This window comes from Scyliorhinus torazame, chromosome 3 (genome assembly GCF_047496885.1).
Source record: "Scyliorhinus torazame isolate Kashiwa2021f chromosome 3, sScyTor2.1, whole genome shotgun sequence".
NCBI lineage: Eukaryota > Metazoa > Chordata > Chondrichthyes > Carcharhiniformes > Scyliorhinidae > Scyliorhinus > Scyliorhinus torazame.
The window spans coordinates 253,647,018-253,669,511 of NC_092709.1; the positions used below are offsets into that span (position 1 = coordinate 253,647,018).

At 46.3% G+C, this 22,494-nt stretch overlaps 1 long non-coding RNA gene across 3 annotated transcripts in view; it reads right to left on the reverse strand.

The window, feature by feature from the left end:
* LOC140409593 (uncharacterized) overlaps positions 1-21,005 on the reverse strand; it is a 64,314-nt gene extending 43,309 nt beyond the window's left edge. Inside the window, exons 1-2 of one of the 3 annotated variants that reach the window (XR_011940414.1) lie at positions 20,735-21,005; positions 4,722-4,837 (exon numbers count right to left, since the gene is read on the reverse strand). This is a non-coding gene — a long non-coding RNA (uncharacterized lncRNA). The remainder of the gene's footprint in view (positions 1-4,721; positions 4,838-20,734) is intronic. The other 2 variants (XR_011940415.1, XR_011940413.1) reach the window with 2 other exon arrangements.
* Between the last annotated feature and the right edge of the window lie 1,489 nt (positions 21,006-22,494).

Here is a 22,494-nt window from a genome sequence, read left to right on the forward strand (position 1 = left end):
GAGAAGGTACATAAAGTTTTAAAACTTAAAAAATTGTAGCGCTTGCTGAGGGTTAACTGCCAGGGCCGGGGGAATAGAGGGGAGCGACTTGGTGACAGTTCCATGGATTCAAAAGTTACACTAAATGCTAGCCCACTCTGCAAGACCACAAGCTGTCTACAAGCCCTACTTGCCCACTGCCCCCCTGCTCCAATCCATCCTGCCCCCGGACAGGTTGTCACAACCAATGCATCACAGCCAGAACGCACATCACACTGCAGCTACACTCCCAGCAGACGCACACTTCCCTGCCTCACTCTAGCCATCTGGGATGGGCAATTCCACAATACAAAATGGATGCTTGCAAAGACTGTAGGGAACTATGGACAAGGCTAAGAAAGCAGGCAGGCACAGAGCCTGTATGCATATTGGAACCGCAGCTCCCAGACAAGACTGAAACTGTAGGTCTATTGGCATATTGATGGCCCATCTCCGGGAACAAAGAAAAGACACTGAAGCAACCGATCTAGCTCCAGACATCACGGCTCCAGTTCCCCAAACCGAAAGCGTAAACAAAGCAAGGCCAACGGCCACATAGGACCCGCCCAGCCATCAGGGCACCCACCCCTTTATTGGTCAAGATCAATACGAGTGATCAAGATACGGCCCAATTAATTGGGGCCAAGTTCAATGCTTGCACAAAAGCGCGTGAAGCCCCTTTGGGTATAAGAAGAAGGCCCCGAGAGAGAATCGCTTTCTTGGAATCGGCTCTCAAAGTGGAGAGACCCTTCCACCAGCTACACCAGAAGCAAGTAAGTCCAAGGTCAACGCTCGCTACCAGACGGACGACCTTAGCTGTTCTCTTGTACCCCCCTTCGACCCCAGCACCTCAGATCCGAACAACGGCCATTGTTCCTCAGACTGTGTTGGCACCCGAAGCTAAGTACAGGCATTAGCGTTCGAGATAATTTAGTTTGTAGTACTTTGTGCATGAGTAGATATTACTGTGTGTGTAAATAAATAGTATTGCCTTTGAACTAACTAACTGGTGTATCGGCTCTTTGATCAGTATTCGGGTTTGAACCTTGTGGCGGTATCGAGAGATACCTGGCGACTCTAAAGCAAACATAATTAGGATTAAGGAAGGCGACCATATTGACCGCCATATTTAGAACCAAATAAAGAGAGCAACATCACTTCCATCTGTAGGATCTGTCCATACGCAAGCCTCTAAGGATGGAGGCGATTGGTGCACATGATGACCATGTCCACTGCATGACCAGATGCCACCTTGCTGGCAGGATAACACACGGCCCACCCAATGAGGACACCCATAGTAGACCCTACTGGGAAAATAGGTCCAGGGCCAGAGAGCCTATCGCTGACACGGGTTGCGGCAGCCACCGGTCCCCCTGTTGATAGGAATAGGTGACAAGGATAGAGGCTTCTGGGCGCCACTCATTGATGGGGACAGGGGTACAGTGGGGTGAGTCTGAGGTTTGGGGGGGCATGTGGGGGGTAGAGCTGAAGTACAACTCAGAGTCACCATGTAGCCTGTTTGATTTGGATGGGCAAGGGAATATTCATCATGCGAACATGTCTTCATTTCCCCGCCATGCAGAGAATAAATTTCGGAGTACAGCCAGGAATGCTTGCTAACTGCCTTGTTCCGATTTTGGCATCGGGAGCTATTCTCCGCCTGATCGCACGTTGGCCACGTGTGAATCCCACCCTTTGTCTCCTAAACGGAGAATTTTGTCCATAATCTCAAAAACTATGCTGGAAATGTCTTTCATGTTTCTTTTAATAAATTTAGAATATCCAATTCATTTTTTCCAATTAAGGGGCAATTTAGCGTGGCCAATCCACCTAACCTGCACATCTTTGGGTTGCAGGGGCGAAACCCACGCAAACACGGAGAGAATGTGCAAAGTCCACAAGGACAGTGACCCAGAGCCGGGATCGAACCTGCGACCTCGGCACCGTGAGGCAGCAATGCTAACCACTGCGCTGCCCCTCTTTCATGTTTTTCCCTGTACTCTTGAGTTATTTTGAACACTCGTCCTCCAGGATTTGAAATGTCTTCAGATCTTTTTACTTGTAGAAGTATGGGTTTTTAAATTCATTGTAGGGACATGGGCTTCGCTGGCTATGCCAACATTCATTCCCTATCCCTAATTGCCCTTGAGAACGTGGTGGTTTGCCTTCTTGAGCTGCTGGACTCCATCAGTTCCAGGGAGTGAGTTCCAAGATTTTCACCCAGCGGTAGTGAAGGAATGGTGATATATTTCAAAGTCAGGATGGTGAGTGACTTGGAGGTGAAATTCCAGGTAGTGGTGTTGCCATGTATCTCCTGCCGTTGTCCTTCTAGATGGTAACAGTCATGGGTTTGGAAGGTGCTGCCTAAGAAGCCTTGGCGAGTTACCAGAATGCATCTTGTGGACAGGTAAGTCGGTGGTGGAGGGAGTGAATGTTTGTGGAAGGGCTGCCAATCCAGTGGGCTGCTTTGGCTGGATGGTGTTGAGCTTCATGAGTGTTGTTGGAGCTGCAATTATCCAGGCAATGGTATTCTATCACACTGGGGAGAGAAAAGAGCTAACATTTCGAGTCCAGATGACCCCAGCTTTGACAAAGGATCATCTGAACTCGAAACGTTAGCTCTTTTCTCTCCCTACAAATGCTGCCAGACCTGCTGAGATTTTCCAGCATTCTCTCTTTGGTTTCAGATTCCAGCATCCACAGTAATTTGCTTTTATTTTATCACACTCCTGATTTGTGCTTTGTAGATTGTGGACAGGCTTTGTGGAGTCGGGAAGGGAGTTACCTCCTGCAGGATTCCTGGCCTCTGACCTGCTCTTGTATTCACATATCTTGTTCAGTTCAGTTTCTAGTCATTGTTAACACCCAGGATGTTGATTATGTGGGATTCAGAAATGGTGATGCTATTGAATATGACGGTTATATTCTCTCTTGGACATGGCCTGGCACACGTGTGGCATAAATGTTACTTCCCCTTTGTCAGCCAGGAGATTGTCCAGGTCTTGTTGCATTTGGACATGGACTGCTTCAGTATCTAAGGAGTCACGAATGGTGTTGAACATTGAGCAATCATTGCCACTTCTGACCTTATTATGTATGAGAGGTTGCTTGCAGTTGTATTATCTCATTTGGTGACAGGTACATTTCATAACAGCTGTCAAGTTAAACGTTTGACAGAAAACTCAAATATTTAACAGTTTTATTTGTAACTTGCATTAGAGATATAAAAGTCAAACAAATTTGAAACATGTATATGCTAATGCTTTTCCCCATGACATTGCATCTCCTAATAAATACTTCACACTAACCATATATGCCATGAGTTTACCTTTCCTGTTTGACACACAGTTAAAATGTAGTTCTGATGTGGATAGTGCACATAAATATATCAATTTCTAATATGCTGCAGAGCCAGTAATACTGAAAACATGCAAATAGAAGTTTAACATAAGCTTCTTGCTTCAGCAAATTAATTAATTTATCTCTATCACAGTGGGATGATTTGATACACAATGTAACAAATATAAATTTGCTGAACACAACTAAATATGGGGCTAAATTTTACACTCGCATTTGGAAAAGTCAGGGACAAGCCCACCTCCACTTGGTTTGCTCAAACCTCAGCCATTGGGGTTCCCATCCAAGCCACTCACCTTTCTGAATTACTCACTCCCTAACAGCACTGTGGGTTTGCTTTCATGAATTGCAGCAGTTCAGGAAGGCAGTTCACCACTGCCTTCTCAAGGGCAACTGGGGATGAGCAATAAATGCTGGTCCAGCCAGCAACATCGCTATCCCAAGAATGATTTTTTAAAAATTAAACGGCCTTTCAATTGTTGTGAAGAGGGACATCTGGCTCTTACCAAGATGAAATCCCATCACCCAGAGCTGCTGGACAATCTGAGGACTGACAGCTCTCATGTCCCAGCAGCACTAGCAGGAATGGTGGCCACTGATGAGACTGCAGCAAGGCTTAGAGGAAGGCGTTCAGCATTGTAGCTGGGATATAATATGGGTATGGCATGTGACTGGGGCCAGGCTGGCCGAGGGTTGGGAGGCATGGTAGCATGTGGGGAATGTGGGATGAAGATTGACACATATGTGGGGGAGAGAGTCCTCCCATAAGCATGGGGGACTGATCAAGAATAGTCCCAGCATAGTCCTAAGGCTTGCCAGGTAAAATTCTAATGGTTGCTATAGGAGGCCCTTATCTGAACACCTAAGGGCCTCAATTAGCCCAATGACAAACAAGTCACCGGACGCCTTCGGTGCAGTTGGTAAAATTCCAGTGAGGACAGGTAAATGCCATGAATAGTGCTGTTGATATGGCACCCAATTTTATGGTCCCCCCATAAAAGCAAGCCTGTTTCGGCAGGCCTGTAAAATTCAGGCCAAAGTTGACCTTATGACCCTTGGTGCTTGACTTGGCTCTGTGCTGGAATAATTCAAGAACCATCACTGTTCTGCAGTTCTTCCCTCACCTTGTGTATTCCTCCTCTTTTAATATGTGCCTACATTTTCCTTTTGTACTTTCGATGACAAGTGTATAACATGATAGCATTTATCTTTAGAGCTAACAATCTATTATGACAATATTAATGCAGAATGAATGATTGATCTACTGCATCATCAATTAACAAGAAGCAAAACTAAAAAATGGGTTCTGAAGATACACTTCATTTAAAACATATTTGATGACTTACCAGATTTGCACTTCCAGCATATTCTGTTTCATTGAAGTTTTTGTTTAGCATTTATGGCTCCTTTTATCTTTATTATCAGTTTGCAAATACTTTATGTCGATGTATATTTAGAAAATCTGCAGATATATAAATTATGTTTATTTGATGCATGCTCCACATGATTCTTAGGATATCTGTATAATCTATGAAAACTCCCAAAACTCTGAATAAAGCAGTTTCCTCCTTAAGATTAATCCTTACTTTGGTAAGTTTGGGCTGGACTTTGCAAACAGAAATAAAACAATGGTGCTTGCCACTGATCTCAAAGATCTGTGACCTGGATTTCTAATTTCCCAATGGCAGTTTCATTTGGTGTCAATTCAAGTTCATCTCCATGTGTCTGTCAGTAATAGCATTAGGAAAGATAAACAGCCAATCACATTGAAGTATTCTCACAGACAGAAAATCCAGTTACAGCTCTTCAAAACAGTACACATTTTTAAAGAGATTTTGCAGTGAGAATAACAGCATAAAATTGGAGGTTTGTACTAATTCACAGATTAGTGTAGTCGACAGGAGAGAGACAGACAACCCTCATTGATTTTCTTTCAACACCTGTCCCACAAGCAAAAAGTGTTTTTAAGAATAAGCTGTGGCATATTTTCCCGATACCATAGTTCTTGTGTTCCAATTTACTAATAATCCACAGCAAACTTGAGTTAAGATTAACTCAGAAGGCTAGCATATTTTCCACGTCAAAACTCAGGGGAAGGAGTGTTCACAGCATCCCATTCCAAACACACACACTCACAAATAGGAAAAGGGGGAATAGAGAAAGGAGCTTTATTGTACAAAAACTACATAAATTAATAATAGTTTATGTGACTCCCACAGTCCAAGGTCAGAGGTGTCCTTTGATGTAGATGTTCAAATTCAGCTGGCTGAAGACCAAAGTTGCAGTATTCAATTTTCAGTTGGTGCTGACTGCAAGATGAAGTAGGTATGCAGGGACTGAGTCAGTTCTGTAGACGATGGTACAAACTCTTCCAGCAGAGACAGGGTTTGATGTATGGGCTGTTGTTCTGCCACTGGTGGGGCTTGCTTCTTGGTGGTTCACCAGTTAGATGTTAAAACAGATTGACTATTTCTCAGTTCTCAAAGACACATAGGGAGTTCAAAATGGTCACTTGAGTCATCTGACCTTCCATCTCCACAATGATTTCAAAAGGGATGTTTATCCGGTGTTTGGAAATGACTTTGAGTCCAGGATTGATAATGTCCCCGTTATTAGTGATTGAAAGAGGTATCATCTATGCTGAGGAGCTAGTCTTTGGGAAGCCATTGGCTTGGCAGACCTACTGACTCTTGCTAGCAAGGTGAGCTTATCAGATGCAAATGACATCCCTGTAGTTTCCTTTAAAGTGAATCTAGACAGTCCGAGGTGTTATATGAGTCTTCTGGCAGCTCTTAGGCATAATGAGTTCTGATGTGCCAGTCTCCTCGTCTTTTGTGATTACAAGTGGTTTATACAATGAGGTGTGAGATTCCAGAAGCTGGGCAAGGATTTACTTTGTTCTTGTGACATCGCCCAGACAAAAAGCTAATCCAAGTGTGGCCAGGTGTTTTGTGGCTGCCATATTTTTAGTTAAGCAGGTAAACTGTTTTTTAAATAATAAGGTTAAAGTTTTGAATATATAGTACTGGAGTTATTCGGTTGTAAAAACCCAACACTTAGAAATTAGGGGCAGGGGCCTCAATAAGGCACACTCTGAAAAAGCGTAGACACTGAAAACACTTTTGGATTTTCATGTTATTTTGCACATTTGTAGATTCTTGGCTTTACTGGCAGTTTCAGTGGAGTGAAGATGGTGAATGCTGACAGTTTTGTCATGATTGCCACTGCAAAATCTTATCCTTTATTTTGCCTAGATTTGACTTCAGATCATATTACTGTAGTACTATGTGAATGAACCCACAAATGTTATACATGCCCAATTTCCTCAGTATCTCATCATAGGACAACCCTCTCACCCTAGGGATTAATCGAGTGAACCTTTGTTATTCGGCCTCCAATGTAAATATATTATTATGTTAATATGGAGACCGTATTCAAGAAGTAGGAAGAGTGGAAGAGCAATATCGATGGAGAATCCATGAGTTAGGGGTCAGACAGGCATTTCTTCAGCCATCAACATGACTACAGGATGGTATGTTGCCTCCTGGGTGCCAGGGTCTTGGCTGTCATGGAGCAGCTTCAGGGCAACCTTCCTGGAAAGGGGAACAGCCATATGCTGTGGTCCACATTGGTACCAACGCCATAGGTTCTAAAAGGGCAATAAATGTCAAAAAAAAAAGCCTGAAGGCTCTTTGTCTCAATGCGAGGAGCATTTGCAAAAAGGTTGATGAATTAACTGCGCTGACAATCATTAACGGATGTGATGGAATTGGTATTACGGAGACCTGGCTCCAGGGTGACCAAGGACGGGAACTCAACATCCAGGTGTATTCAATATTCAGGAAAGATAGCAGGAAAGGAAAGGGAAGTGGGGTAGCATTGCTGGCTAAAGAGGAAATTAACGCAATAGTAAGGAAGGACATTAACCTGACATTATGGGTGGAGCTGCGGAACACCGAAGGGCAAAATGTGTTAGTGGGAGTTGTGTACAGACCACCAAATAGTAGTTGTTGTCATGATATGTACTCATGCACATAATGAGATACAGACAGGCAGTGACAGACACCCAGTACAGTCAATCAACACACAGGCAGAACACAACCAATCACCAGGTAGAATACTAGAATGTGGTCTCCCACTATAAAACACATGAGGCACCAACACTCTGCCTCTTTCCACTGGTGACAACTGGAGTAACAGTCAGGGTGTATATATCAGTTAGCACCTTCTCACGTGGCTCAGAGCTAATCTGGTCTAGTTAGTTATAGTAAGCACGCTTAGATTAGTAGTGTCAAACCCACAGCGAACTGTGTGTACTGCTTAACAAGTTCAATAAAGCGTATTGAACCAACACCAAAGTTTGGAGTCTACTTTTAAGTACACCTGAATCCAGTTGCAGTCCGTGTTACCCCAGGGAGATTAACACGACATGGTACCAGTAGCCTACTATCTCCAAGTGGTTTACCTCGAGTCATTCCGTGATGACCAGCAAGTGCCTTCCAGCGGCATGGAGAAGATCAATGCCCCTCCACAGCTACGGATCTTCGGCAATCTCGGCGCCAACTGGCGGGTCTTCAAGCAAAGGTTCCTTCTCTACATTGAGGCTTCTGACCTTGAGGATGCATCCGATGCCAGAAAAATCCTATCAACTGCAGGGGACCAAGCCATCCAGATTTTCAACTCGCTTAATTTTACCGATGGCCAGGACAAGACCAAATTCAAGACCGTTTTAGAGAAGTTCGACAGTCACTGTGAAATCGAAACAAACGAGACCTTTGGGCGATATATCTTCCAGCAACGCCTTCAGGGTAAGGATGAACTGTTCCAATCCTTTCTAACTCATCTCCGGATATTAGCGCAGTCCTGCAATTAGGGTGCAACCGATGATTCCATGATCAGGGATCAGATCGTGTTTGGGGTGCACTCCGATTCCTTGCGGGAGCAACTCCTTAAAATTAAGCACATGACCCTGCCAGTCGCAATCGGGACGTGTATAGTGCATGAGCATGCGCAAAATTGGTACTCCCGTTTCAAATCGGCAGAATACGAAAAACTTGCCTCCCATGAGGCAGAGAGTGTACAGGCCATCGCCCAGATGCAGCGCCTCAGTATCGATGAAAGCAGCCATTTCGCGCACTTTTCCTGGGGCCCCATGCATGCGCAACACGAACGGGAGAACGAAGCGGCCGAAAAACGAACTGCACAGGTGCGAACGTTGGCTGACCGCACTGCGCATGTGCGATGACGCACGGAGCGTAACGACATCAACGCCATGACGTGCCCGAACTGCGGCACCGACCACTTAAAGCGGCAATGCCCTGCAAAAGGCAGGCGATGTTTAACTTGAGGGAAGCCTGGACATTATGCAGTCTTGTGCAGGTCTGCACCACCAGTCAAGGGCCAGCGCTCCCAATTCCAACGCAAGGGTGTTCGATGTGTACAGCAAGGTCTACTGGATTCTGATCCTGGTAGCACTACGGATCCAGAGGAAGAATGCCTGGAGTCCCATATTGTGTGGGCATCATCACTACATGCGAGTATGCCTCTTCAAATTCAGCAAGACACCTATCTATCCTCAATGTGAATTCCGCAGATGAATGGCGTGCTGTCATACACGTTAACCAATGCAGCATCCAGTTCAAGCTGGACACTGGTGCTTCAGCCAATCTCATCTATCAAGCTGATTTTGACCGCATTAAAAAGCAACCCGAAATTCTTCCGCCAGTCTGTCAGCTCCTCGATTATAATGGCAATGCCATAACTGCACTCGGATCTTGTCATCTATTCGTCTCCAACAAGACCATCAATGTCACACTGCGATTCAAAATCGTCAAGCCTGATAAGGCATCCCTGCTCGATGCCCATGCATGCAAGCTACTCAACCTCGTACAGCGAGTCCATGCCATGTCTTCTTCCAATGTGGATCTTCAGGCTGACATTGATGACATCCTGGCGCAACACCCGGATGTGTTTGATAGAATGGGCACTCTGCCATACTGCTACAAGATCCTACTCAGGCCTGATGCCACGCCTGTAATCCATGCACCACGCCAGGTGCCGGCTCCTCCAAGACCAGGGCATCATCTCCAAAGTGACGGAACCGACTGACTGGGTCAGCTCAATCGCCTGTGTGAAGACGCTCTCAGGAGAGTTGCGGATGTGCATAGATCCCAAAGATCTTAACCAGAATATAATGCGGGAACACTACCCGATCCCGAAGCGGGAGAAACTGACCAGTGAGATGGCACATGCCAAATTCTTCACGAAGCTCGATGCATCGCGTGGTTTCTGGCAGATACAACTGGACGAGTCCAGCAGGAAGCTCTGCACGTTCAACATACCATTTGGCAGGTACTGTTATAACCATATGCTGTTCGGCATTGTCTCAGCCTCTGAAGTCTTCCACAGGTCATGGAGCAGATGATGGAGGGCATTGAGGGTGTGTGTGTCTACGTAGATGATGTAATCATATGGTCCACGACTCCCGAGGAACACATATCTCGTCTCAAACAAGTCTTTCGACGTGTCCATGCAACCGGCCTCAAGTTGAACAAGGCCAAGTGCTCCTTTGGCATGTCAACCATCAAGTTCTTGGGCGACCAGATATCCCAGCAGGGTGTGCGACCAGATTCAGTCAAGGTCAAGGCCATTAACGCCATGAAGACCCTGGAAGACATAAGGTGGTACTACGCTTCCTCAGAATGGTGAATTTCTTCGGAAAATTCATTCCCAACTTGGCCTCACACATCACGGCTCTCAGGCATCTGGTGAAGAAGTCCAGTGCATTCCAATGGCTACCCACACATCAAGCAGAGTGGCTCGAGCTCAAAGCTAAGCTCACCACTGCTCTGGTACTCGCGTTTTTTGACCCGGACAGAGAAACAAAAATCTTCACGGACGCAAGCCAGGACGGCATTGGTGAGGTGCTCCTCCAGACGGATGACTCCTCGTCCTGGGCTCCAGTTGCTTATGCATCAAGGACCATGACTCCTACTGAACAGCGGTACGCCCAAATAAAAAAAAGAGTGCCTGGGCCTCCTACCCGGCATTGCAAAGTTCCATGACTATGTCTACGGTCTACCTACATTCACAGTGGAGACTGACCACAGACCCTTGGTCCATATCATTCAAAATGACTTGAATGACATGATGCCCAGTCTTCAGCGCATTCTCCTTCGACTCCGAAGGTACGATTTTGAGTTAGTGTACACACCAGGCAAGGAGCTGATAATTGCGGATGCCCTGTCACACTCCATCATCTCGCACTGTGAACAGGTTGACTTAATCCGCCAGATTGAGGCACAGGTGCAGCTGTGTGCCAGCAACCTCCCGGCCTCAGATGAAAGAGTGATCAGCATTCGTGAAGAGACTGCCAAAGACCCTCTTCTGCAGCGTGTAATGCACCACCTTGCAAATGGCTGGCAAAAAGGGCAATGCCCCCAGTTCTTTAATGTGAAGGACGCCCTGATAGTCGTCGAGGGGATCCTCCTCAAGCTAGACCGTATTGTTATTCCTCACAGTCTGCAGAGCTTAGTGCTCAAACAAATCCACGAGGGACACCTAGGTGTCGAAAAGTGTAGGCGCGGGGCCCGGCAGGCTGTCTATTGGTCTGGAATCAGCCAGGACATATCCAACATGGTCCTCAATTGTGCGACCTGACAGCATTTCCAGCCTGCTCAGGCAAAAGAAACACTCCAGCAACACGAGATCGTGACCTCTCCATGGTCCAAGATGGGAATCGACTTTTTCACGCCAATGGACGTGACAATGTGCTCATCATAGATTACTTCTCAAATTACCCGGAAGTTGTGAAGCTGTCAGACCTCACATCAAGGACAGACATCAAAGCCTGCAAGGAGACATTTGCCAGGCATGGTATTCCACTCACTGTCATGAGTGACAATGGTCCCTGCTTCCACAGCCAAGAATGGTCCAATTTCACCAAGTCGTACCAATTCAACCACATTACCTCAAGCCCACACTACCCGCAGTCCAACAGGAAGGTTGAGAAAGGGGTCCATATAGTGAAGCAACTGCTCTGCAATGCTGCGGACTCTGCTTCTGACTTCAACGTTGCACTGTTGGCGTACAGGACAACCCCTCTGTCCATCGGTATTTCTCCGGCTCAACTCCTCGTGAATAGAGACCTGCAGACGACTGTTCCAGCCATACACTTACCAGACCTGGATCACCTCCCAGTGCTGCAAAAGGTGCAGCAACTCAGGAACCAGCAAAAGCTGACGTACGATGCTCATGCTACCGATTTGCCTGTGCTATCTCAGAAAGATGCTGTTCAGATCAAGCTACCTGATGGAGGCTGGTCAGCTCCAGCTGTTGTTGTTCGACAGGCTGCTCCCAGGACGTTTGTCGTTCGTATGGCTGGTGGCTCTACTGTCAGGCGCAACAGAAGGGCACTGCGCAAAGTTGCCTGCCCACCACCAGATCCTACTTTTCCATATGTTGTTATGCCTCCTCCGGACACCTCGCACCACGAGGCCACCAATCTGGCAGCAATCCTGCCTGTCAAGGCGCCGTCGTCCCCACCTCCACCTCTCAGGCGGTCGACAAGGATCCGACACCAGCCCCAGAGATTGGACATGTAGACATTTATCTTGTAAATTTTGTTCTGTAGCTGCATGCTAGACACCTCTTATGTATATATTCATCCACTCTCCATTTAATGTAAATAGTTCTACATGTAAATACAGTCGCTTATGCTCCAAGCAACCAACATTTTTTTTTTAAAGGGGCGATGTCATGATATGCACTCATGCACATAATGAGATACAGACAGGCAGTGACAGACACCCAGTCCAGCCAATCAACTCACAGGACAGAACACAACCAATCACCAGGCAGAACACTGGATGGTGGTCTCCCACTATAAAACACACGAGGCATCAACACTCTGCCTCTTTCCACTGGTGACAACTGGAGTGACAGTCAGGGTGTATATATCAGTTAGCACCTTCTACACGTGGCTCAGAGCTAATCCGGTCTAGTTAGTGATAGTAAGCACGGTTAGATTAGTAGAGTATTAAACCCACAGCGAACTGTGTGCACTGCTTAACAAGTTCAATAAAGCGTATTGAACCAACACCAAAGTTTGGAGTCTACTTTCAAGTACAACTGCATCTAGTTGCAGTCCGTGTTACCCCAGGGTGATTAACACAACAGTTGTGAGGTTGGGGATTGCATCAAACAGGAAATTAGAGAAGCTTGCAGTAAGACTCAGACTACCCGCAACTGGGAGCGATCACCCTGGACCAAATGCGACCAAAACACCTGCAGAACTCTATGATGCAGGTCCAGGATTCGGATTCTTAAAATGGCCGCTGCTGTCGGTCGCACGTGTCGGGTCGAGAAGATGGCCGCCGCCAAGATGGCTACCCCCATGATTCGCACGAGGCAGATGACGCGTCAGAAAGGGCGTGTCAGGTCGATGCGCAGCCGCGTTGTGAGGCCTGCGGGTCTGTGAGCCTGATTTTCGGGCCTGCTGTGATTTGTGTTTCAGGTTTTTGGGCCTGGCCAGGCAGACCCTCGCAAAATGCCCCTTCTTCCCGCAGATGCTGCAGATGGCGGAGCGGGCTGGTCAGCGTAGGCATGGTGCTGGCCCTGCCCACAGAAGTAGCACGGTGTGCCCCCGGTCTGGACGGGTCGCCGCGCGGCGCAGGCCAGTAACATGGCTGAGTCTGGGGAAGTCCAAGAGGGGCTCGCAGGGTCCGCGGGGTAAGTGCCTAAATTATGTCGGGCCACTTCCAGCGAGGAGGTGAGCGTTAGCGTGTCCTGGAGGTCTTTTGCCCCGTTTTTGAGTAGCCGCTGCCAGATGTAGGTCGAGCGGATGCCGGACACGAAAGCGTCTCTGATGTGCAGGTTCATATGGATTTCCCCCGTCACATCCTGATGGTCACAGTCCCTGGCGAGTGCGGTGAGTTTTTCTACGAATTCGTCTAGCATTTCCCCCGAGCGCTGCCGGCAGGTAGAGAGCAGATGCTGGGCATGTACCTCGCTGATGGGTTTGACAAACCGCTTGCGTAGTATCTCGACCGCCTCTTCGTAGGTAGTCACCTTTTTGAGCATGGCGGAGATTCTGTGACTCACCCGGGCATGGAGTAGGCACAGCTTGCGTGTCCCCAGGATGGGAGTCTCTGAGGAGTCCAGGTAGGCCTCAAATGAAATGAAATGAAATGAAAATCGCTTATTGTCACAAGTAGGCTTCAATGAAGTTACTGTGAAAAGCCCCTAGTCGCCACACTCCGGCGCCTGTTCTGGGAGGCTGTTACGGGAATTGAACCGTGCTGCTGGCCTGCCTTGGTCTGCTTTCAAAGCCAGTGATTTAGCCCTGTGCTAAACAGCCCCTAAGTATCGGAGCCAGTATTTAAAAATTTCCGTTGCTTCCGGTGTCCGTGTTTCCAGATTGAGCTTCTTTGGTTTTAGGCCTGCGTCCATCCTGATGTAGTTTAGCTTACTAAGTTGTTGTACCCTCAATAACGACGCTAGAGAGTAAAATGGTAAAGAAGGCTTTAATAAGCTAAGAACTAGCCTGGTGCCGAGACGGGTGCTTACTGGGTGCCGCCTGCAAGGCGGCTCCTTATATACGACTCCCAGGTGGGCGGAGCCGGAGGCGGAGCCCCCCAGGGTTCGAAGCCCGGTCTTTAAGGGGACATCACCTTACATGATGATAAGGGTACAGTAATACAATAGCCGTTCATCACAATGTGCTAGAGAACTGGTTGGCAGACAGGAAGCAGAGAGTGGGAATAATCGGGTCCTTTTCAGAGTGGCAGTGACTAGTGGTGGATTGGCCGTACTAAATTGTCCCCTAGTGTCCAAAAGGTTAGGTGGGGTTAAGGGGATAGGGTGGGGGCATGGGCCTAGGGTGCTCTTTTGGAAAGATAGATGGGCATCAGACTAGATGGGTCAAATGGCCTCCTTCTGTAATGTAGGATTGTATGAAAGTATGAAAAAACAGACAGGTAGATTATTTCGTAAATTGTTGCAAATTGCCAAAAGGCACTTAGGAATCCTTATTCATGAGTCATTAAAAGATGGCATGCATGTGCAGCAAGATATTGGGAAGGCAAATGGTATGTTAACCCTCATCACAAGGGATTTGAGTACAGGAATAAAGATGTCTTGCTGCAATTTTATGGAGCCTTGGTGAGACCTCACCTGGAGTATTGTGTACATTTTCTAATCTTATGACCAAAGTGAATATTGAAGGAAGGATATACTTGCCAAAGAGGAAGCTCAACAGAGGTTCACCAGGCCAATTCTTGGGATGCGTGAATTGTCTTTTGGGAAAAGATTAAGGAGACTGGGCGGGTATTCTCCATATTTTTGAAGAATGAGCGGTGATCCCTGTTTTGTTTTATAATGATATAAAACCCATAAAGATTATAATGATATAAAGGCACCAATCACTAATAAGAGATTGGAAAACACGTTGTGGGTTCATTTAGTGAGGCAAGTTGCATGAGAATATTTATACAAAGGTAGAACGCTTGATGATATCAGCAGCCGAGCTGTGTGTCCTGTGTTCGGCACACACGCCAAAGTGAGACTCAAACTGGATCACATGACACTCTTCCCTTCCAGTGATGGCATCTGCTATCCCTCAAAAGCACATTGCTGCAATCTGATTGAAACTTCCAAAATACCTACAGAGCATGATAGGGTAGATGTAAATAGGGGGCTGGATTCTCCAATTTTGAGACTAAGTGGCGGTGTGGGATGGTGGAAAGTATCACAGACTTACTGCTGACGCGGGGGAAGAAATCCTCCAAAGCTAAAGGGCCTCGCAGAGGTCAGAAAAGAAAGAACAGGAAAGAGAAGTGTAATGCGAACAGCGGCGCACGCAGAAGATGGGCCACCCGAAAGCAATCTTTAGAGCGACCCAGCGTGGGAACAATGTTGTTCTACGATAGGAAAAACGGTGCAACAGGTGCACCGATTCAGCAACTCTAAATGGGCTAGCACCACTGTTACCAGACTCCGAAATTACCCTCATATGGACTGACCTCATTAACACTACACCCCTGAATGCTTCACCCGATGCCGGTGTTATGTAGTCACATTGTGTACCTTGTGTTGCCCTATTATGCATTTTCTATTATTTCCTTTTATTTTCATGTACTTAATGATCTGTTGAGCTGCTCGCAGAAAAATATTTTTCACTGTACCTCGGTACACGTGACAATAAACAAAATCCAAAAATCCAATCTAAATCCATCGCCACGTGGAACGCAATTGGTCCCATGCAAAACATTGAAATTGACAACTGAAGCAGCAATGCCAGTACAAAATTGCTGAAATGGTCACACTAATGGAATAACACAAGTACCAATATGATAAAATAATGTGCTGAATTTAAATGCTGGAATTTCGAAGAACCAAACATCAACTTATCCAGCAAAGTATTTGGAAACTGAGGTATTGTCCATCAAGATTGAGCTCTTAGTTATAAAGCAAGAACTTAAAAAAGTAACTGAGGAAAAGGAAGCTTTTGGCTGGGCAAACTAAAGCAGTGAAGGATACAGTCAAATCTTTGAAAGATGATTTAAAGAAGAAAAAGGCATGAAAACCTCTCCTCAGATGACAACATCCTTTAGAGAGAAGAAACTTTATTGCGTGAACGTAGAAGCAGAAACACAAAGTTCTACTACCATTTCTTCTTCCTGACAGACCGAGATGTGGAAGAAGAGTCAAAAATTAAGATTGTGCGATGTTGTGATAATAAGTAAACATTGTATTGTATTCTCTGTTAGAAGGGAGAAAAAACTTTTGAAAATGAAAGGGGGATGTGATGATATGTGACTGGATACACTATAATGTAAAAGCGCTTGGGAGAGCAAGGGTTAATATGGGACTGGAGAGTGACACTGCCCACAGTGTGATGTATGTAGTCACATGGTCAGAGAACAGTCTCGAAGAACACTCTGTAAACAGCTAACTTACATGGTGGGAGCAACACCATACAAGACCATACTTGGAATAGTAATTAGTTAAAGCCTACCAATGAAGGTCATCCTGTTTAAACACAGAAACCTCAAGATCTCATCAATGAGTCACCACCATTGCAACTTAAGAAGCTCATATTATGCGGATATTATGACGTAGGTTATACTCTGTTTCTGGTATGCAACTTTGGTCTTTCATAGAATCCACAGAGTCTCTACAATGCAGAAGGAGGTCTTTCGGCCCACCCAAAACAGTATCCTACCCATGCTCATTCCCCGCCCTATCTACATAACCTCACTTAACCTTTAGACACTAAGGGTCAATTTAGTATGGCCAATCCACCTAATTTGCACATCTTTGGTCTGGGGCAGGAAACCAGAGCACCCAGGGGATATCCATGCATACACAGGGAGAATGTGAAAACTCCACACAGAGAGTCACCCAAGGCCAGAATTGAACCCAGGTCCCTGGCACTGTGAAGCAGAAGTTCTAACCACTGTGCCACCATGCTGCCCTGTGCCACCATGCCACTGTGAAGATAGACACAGAATATTTGTTCAATGTCTGATTCATTCCCCATTCTAATTTCTCCTCTCTCTGCTTCTAAGGGACCAATGTTTACTCCAGCTACTCTCTTCTTTTTCATATACTTGTAAAAGCTCTCCCAGTCTGTTTTATATTCTTGGCTAATTTGCTCGTATATTCTACTTTTCCCCTTTTTATCAGCTTTTTGATGGCCCTTTCCTAGTTTCTGAAACACACCAAATCCTTACACTACTTATAGGGGTGACTAGCACCTTCAATAATATCTACCATTAAGTTCAAACTGGCATCAGTAGTAGCACTGGGGCACTCAAGTTTCTTTTAACAGTAATTGTACAGTTGCTCGTTAGGACCTTGTTAATGAACTTTCAGTGACAGTTATCTCCTGGGAAAAGTTAATGTGACCTGAGAGCAGTTAGCTCATTTGCAGATCTGGAGTTAATTTACTGGTGATTCAGTTAGCTCTTTCAGAGAGTATCTGTTCAATAAGAATTTTCTTGCAATTGATATATTAGCTGGAACTCAATGCATTCTATGCTCGGTTCGAGCAAGTAACCAACAATCCGCTGGCGAGTGCCCCAGCAGCCCATAATTCACCCATACCCACCATCACAGCTTCCGAAGTCAGATTGGCCTTCCTGAAAGTGAACCCTCGGAAGGCGACGGGCCCAGACGGGATCACTGGTCGTGCACCCAGAGCCTGCGTGGACCAGCTAGCAGTGGTATTCATGGCCATCTTTAACCTGTCCCTACTACACTCCGAGGTCCCCAACTGCTTCAAGAAAGCCGCCATCATACCGGTACCAAAGAAGAACCAGGCAACGTGCCTCTATGACTACCGTCCGGTGGCCCTGACTTCAGTCGTAATTAAGTGCTTCGAGAGGTTGATCATGAAGCGCATCACCTCCATGCTCCCAGAACGCCTTGATCCACTGCAATTCGCATACCGCTGCAACCGGTCCACATCAGACACCATTTCCCTGGCCCTACACTCATCCCGAGAGCATCTCGAAAACAAGGACTCCTGCATTAGACTCCTATTTATTGACTACAGCTCCGCCTTCAACACCATAATCCCAGCCAAGCTCATATCAAAGCTCCAAAACCTAGGACTTGGCTCCCCACTCTGCAACTGGATCCTCGATTTTCTGACCAACAGACCACAATCAGTAAGAATGAACAACAACATCTCCTCCACAATAGTCCTCAACACCGGTGCCCCACAAGGCTGCGTACTTAGCCCCCTACTCTACTCCCTGTACACACACAACTGCGTGGCAAAACTTGGTTCCAACTCCATCTACAAGTTTGCTGACGATACGACCATAGTGGGCCGGATCTTGAATAACGATGAGTCCGAATACAGGAGGGAGATAGAGAACCTAGTGGAGTGGTGTAGCGACAACAATCTCTCCCTCAATGCCAGCAAAACTAAAGAGCTGGTAATTGACTTCAGGAAGCAAAGTACTGTACACACCCCTGTCAGCATCAACGGGGCCGAGGTGGAGATGGTTAGCAGTTTCAAATTCATAGGGGTGCACATCTCCAAAAATCTGTCAGGGTCCACCCATGTCGACGCTACCACCAAGAAAGCACAACAGCGCCTATACTTCCTCAGGAAACTAAGGAAATTCGGCATGTCCACATTGACTCTTACCAACTTTTACAGATGCACCATAGAAAGCATCCTATCGGGCTGCATCACAGCCTGGTATGGCAACTGCTCAGCCCAGCACCGCAAGAAACTTCAGAGAGTCGTGAATACCGCCCAGTCCATCACACAAACCTGCCTCCCATCCATTGGCTCCATCTACACCTCCCGCTGCCAGGGGAAAGCGGGCAGTATAATCAAAGATCCCTCCCACCCGGCTTACTCACTCTTCCAACTTCTTCCATCGGGCAGGTGATACAGAAGTCTGAGAACACGCACGAACAGACTCAAAAACAGCTTCTTCCCCACTGTTACCAGACTCCGAAATGACCCTCTTTTGGACTGACTTCATTAACACTACACCCTGAATGCTTCATCCGATGCCAGTGCTTATGTAGTTACATTGTATATGTTGTGTTGCCCTATTATGTATTTTCTTTTCTTCCCTTTTCTTCTCATGTACTTAATGATCTGTTGAGCTGCTCGCAGAAAAATACTTTTCACTGTACCTCGGTACATGTGACAATAAACAAATCCAATCCAATCCAATCCAATCACTGTTGCATTTTCGTTGGAGAAGGTTTCTCGAGACCACAGGCTGAATTCAGCACAGATCTAACGCCCACCACATCAACTAGCGTCAAATTTATAAATAGCACTTCTTTCTGTTACCTTATCATCTGAGCAATGGTTAGCTTCGGGTCACTTCAAATAGATCAGCTTTAAACTCTTGAAAACATTGATGCGGTGCTCATTTTTCTTGATGAGAAATCAAGGTTTTAATGTTTAAATGAATCATTACAGGCTCAATGAAAGATGGAAATTATTTTAAACATTGCTTTCAGTACAATCTGCACAAGCAGCATGATGCACACATGTTAAACAAATAAGGAGCACAAAGCAAGCAGTCAAAATCCAAATTGCCAGGATTTTGCTGTTAAGGCTTTGTTTGTTTTGTTACTAGCAGCACAGAATGAAGCTATTTGGCCCATCGTGTCTGCACAGGCTCCCAAAAGAGCTAGCCAGCTAGTCCCATTCTCCAGCCCTATCTCCGTCACTCCCCAAATTGATCCTTTTTTAATCTGTATCCAGCTCTTTTTGAAACCTCCTATGGAATCTGCCTCCACCACTCTCCCAGGCAGTGCATTCCAAACCCCAACAACTCTCTGAGTAAAGAAGCTATAGAAAACTAATCAGCGAAAAACATAGCCAAACAGATTTTCCGTTCATTGGCAAGAAATTTATTCATGTAGCGCCACACAGATTTATCTGCCTTCCCATGGGCAGGCAGTGCCATGGGTTGCTACCTTTGCAATGTGTGTGCCGTTTTTCCCTGATATGGGCGCATACAGCTCCTTCCCCTGCAGCTGCTTGAACGCATGGAAGCAGCAATGCCCTGCTATTTTAATTTGATGCCAATAAACCAAAACTGGGCAATGTTGGTCTTGGCAATGCCCATGTTGTTTAGAAATGAAAATAAGCAGCAGCAAGATGGGCGTTGCAGTGTTATTCACAGGGACCCTGGTTGCAAGTATGTAAATTTAAGGAGTGTTTTCTACTGAAACGTTTCTGAAGATATTCCGGAGTGTTATTGAAGGTGTCCTTGAGCATTTTCCAGAAAATGTTGCTGCATCCTCACAGGTGACCTGTTCACACAAAGGCTGCAACAAGTATGGGGCCAGACGGAACTGCAGTACAGCAGGAATATGAAGCAAAGGCTGCAAAGGAGGCAAAATCTGTGCTATGCCCTCTGCCAACTTCAGCTGGACTCCTTCATGCCCCTTGGCAGTGATAGACATCAGTCTGGTAGGCCAGCCATTAGACCCATGTTTCAGTGTTTAAGTCTATTCAGCAGTCTCTTATCTGCAACCACATCGAGATCCTCATCTGAACCCTCTGCAGCAGAACTTTTCTGGCACCTCGCCCGAGGATAAACTGGTAAACAAACCATCCTTTACCACTGGCCTGGCTGTGGCCCAGTTATACCTGAATGACTTACCATGTTGTCAACTGAATGTGAGCCTCCAAGGTTAAGTTCAGAGTCAGTGGACTGGATTCTCTGCACCCCGATGCCGAAATCGCGGCCGGCGCCGGGGCAGCAAATCCATTTCCCCACATGGAATCGGGACCGGCAGCAGTTCCCCGATTCTCTGGGCCCCGAAAAGCAGCATACTTGGAGAGTACGCCGCGCCGGATATCACCTACCTGCGGCCATTGCTGGAAGCCTGCCTGCCATTCTCCGCCCCCGACCGGCTGAAGTCACAAAGTCGTGGATCTAACATGGCCCTGCCAGTCAGGATTCTAGCGTGGCAGTTGCGGACTCAGTCCGCGGCCGCCCTGGTCGGGGGTGGATCGATTAGAGGGCGGGGGGGGGAAGGGAGCGGGGGGGCCTTATAGGGGACTGGGCAATTTTGGGGCGGGCGTTCCGCGTTGGGCGCACAGCCGATCGGGGGCACTATGTTTAAGGTCCAGCTCCGAGGTCTGTGGCCGCCATGGAGCATGGCACATGCGCCTGCCCGGTCTCTGAGCCGGAAGTGCGGGCGTCCGTATCTGCAGCAAAGCTGCTAGTTTTACGATGGTTTACTGCTAGCACGCTGCAGGGCTATGAATATGTGGCTCTTTCATGTCAGTTTTTCTGGCGTCAAAGGCTGCAGTTGTTAGGACGGCATGGGGACATAGTCCCAAAACAGAGAATCCAGCCAATGTCTGAGTTGGTAGCTGGGAATGTGGTTTTTCTCTTGTTTCATCCTTGGGCTTCTGTGGTTGTGCAGCCAAGTGTTCTTGGCTGTGTAAAAGCAGAGATTCAGAAGGGGAAAGTTGGTATGCAAAGTGATGTGGTGTGGGAAGCAAGAGGGCAATGGTCACTCCATCAGCAGCTTGCTCATTACGCCAGACAGTAATATTGAGAAGGTGCATAAGACATTAAGATACCATCATCCTCATGCCCTCAGTTACATCAGATGCCGTGGGCCCTATTGTTGCTGGGTCCATGATGTAGGGAACAATTTCTGTAGGACTCAGGATAGACAAGTGTCCTTGTTCCCTATTTGACTTTGATTTTATCTCTTCTATTATAGGCCAACTTGTCCTGCCAGAGAGAGAGCAAAATGTCATGTGAGTCGCATTGTGATGGCACGATCTATCCAATAGCTTTCTAGAAAATAAGAACATGATAAATTGGATCAAGAGTAGGGCACTCAGCCTCTTGAACCTGCTTAACCATTCAAGACCAGTGCTGGGGATTCAGAAACGTGTAACACAATCATGGAAATGAGGTGGGTAGATGAATTTTGTGCCTTACGCTCTTTGCTCTGAAGGTGTGCAGTGATGCTGCGAATTCGGGTGATTGAATTTCATGCTCATAATCTTTAAAATAAACAAACACGATTATATTTACTTCCCGATTTCTACAGACAACACTCTGATTTCTCATCTTCACTATACTCATATTTCTCGTTTTATATATATATTTTGTAGCCAATTGTTTTTAAATTTAGCTTTGTACACCAGATGGCCTCAGTGACCTCATGTAAAGAATCCATTATGCATCAAAATGCAAGCCATCGTTGGACTATGTTGTGATTGAAATTATTCTTAGCATACTGGCAGAAAATTTAACGTGAGCTGAAACCTTAAATGCTCTTTTGCACATTTGGTGAAAAGTACATCTTACTTCTGTGTGGTTTGATAAAGTTCTGGTACATTAGGCACTGCCAAAAGTAACCCAGTGGGAATACTGTACAATGAGCTAAATATTCGGGCAATCAACTATTAGAATTGAAGGGAGGATGCAAAGATTTGCCGTTCACAGTTAACGGATCATCATAAAAGGTGTAAGGGCACAGTGAAGTACGCTCTATGGCATGCAGGGGCAAGATTCATGTGAAGATTCAAAGCGTGAAGGAAGTATGGAGACTATTCTCTAGGAGGCTAATTTGGAGTTATGTAACAGGAGATACTGGAAA